Here is a 991-nt window from a genome sequence, read left to right as displayed (position 1 = left end):
TATGGGTACCATCAGCACAAGATCAGAGTGTGACATCAAGAAGACAGTTTTTAGGACCCATTATGGACATTATGAATTTCTAGTCATATCATTTAAGTTAACCAATGCACCTGCAGTGTTTATAGAGCTGATGAATAGAGCGTTCCATGATATGCTTGACAACTTCTTCATCCTATTTACTGATGATATTTTGATTTACTCGAAGAGCAAGGAAGAACTTGTTATCCATTTGAGGTTAGCATTGTAGCGGCTGAGAGAGAAACAACTCTATGAAAAAATTCAGAAAATGTGAATTTTTGCTCTCCCAAGTACACATTCTTGGGCTTGTTGTCTTAGACAAAGGCATTGAAGTTGATACTGGAAAGGTGAAGGTTGTTTTATATTGGGAAGCACCCAAAAATAAGGGTGAGATCCGTAGTTTGTTGGGGTTAGCAGGATACTACAAAAGATTTATAGAAAACTTCTCATGCATTTCCACTTCTGTGACCCAATTGACATGGAGTGAATTTGAATGGTCAAAGGAATGTGAGAAGAGTTTCCAAGAATTGAAGCAAAGACTAGTAACAACACTAGTACTTACTATTCCGGATGGGAGCTCAAGAAGAAGTAGTATATAGTGAAGCATCTAAATTGGGCTTAGGTTGTGTGTTGATGAAAAATGGCAAGGTTGTTGTGTACGCATCTTGACAGTTGAAAGACTAGGAAAAGAATTACCCCACACATGATCTAGAATTGGAAGTAGTAATCTTTGCATTAAAGATTTGATGTCACCATTTGTATGGTGAAAAGAGTGAGATCTACAATGATCATAGAAGTCTAAAGTACTTTTCACCCAAAAGGAACTGAACATGAGGCAGAGAAGATGGTTGGAGTTGATGAAAGATTATAACTACCCCATCCACTATCACCCAGGGAAGGCTAATGTAGTAGATGATGCTTCGAGCAGATAATCCCAGACCTTATCAATAGTAACATTGACAATGAATGAGCA

The sequence above is a fragment of the Macadamia integrifolia genome, unplaced genomic scaffold (genome assembly GCF_013358625.1).
Source record: "Macadamia integrifolia cultivar HAES 741 unplaced genomic scaffold, SCU_Mint_v3 scaffold1293, whole genome shotgun sequence".
NCBI lineage: Eukaryota > Viridiplantae > Streptophyta > Magnoliopsida > Proteales > Proteaceae > Macadamia > Macadamia integrifolia.
Note: the sequence above shows the minus strand (reverse complement) of the source record.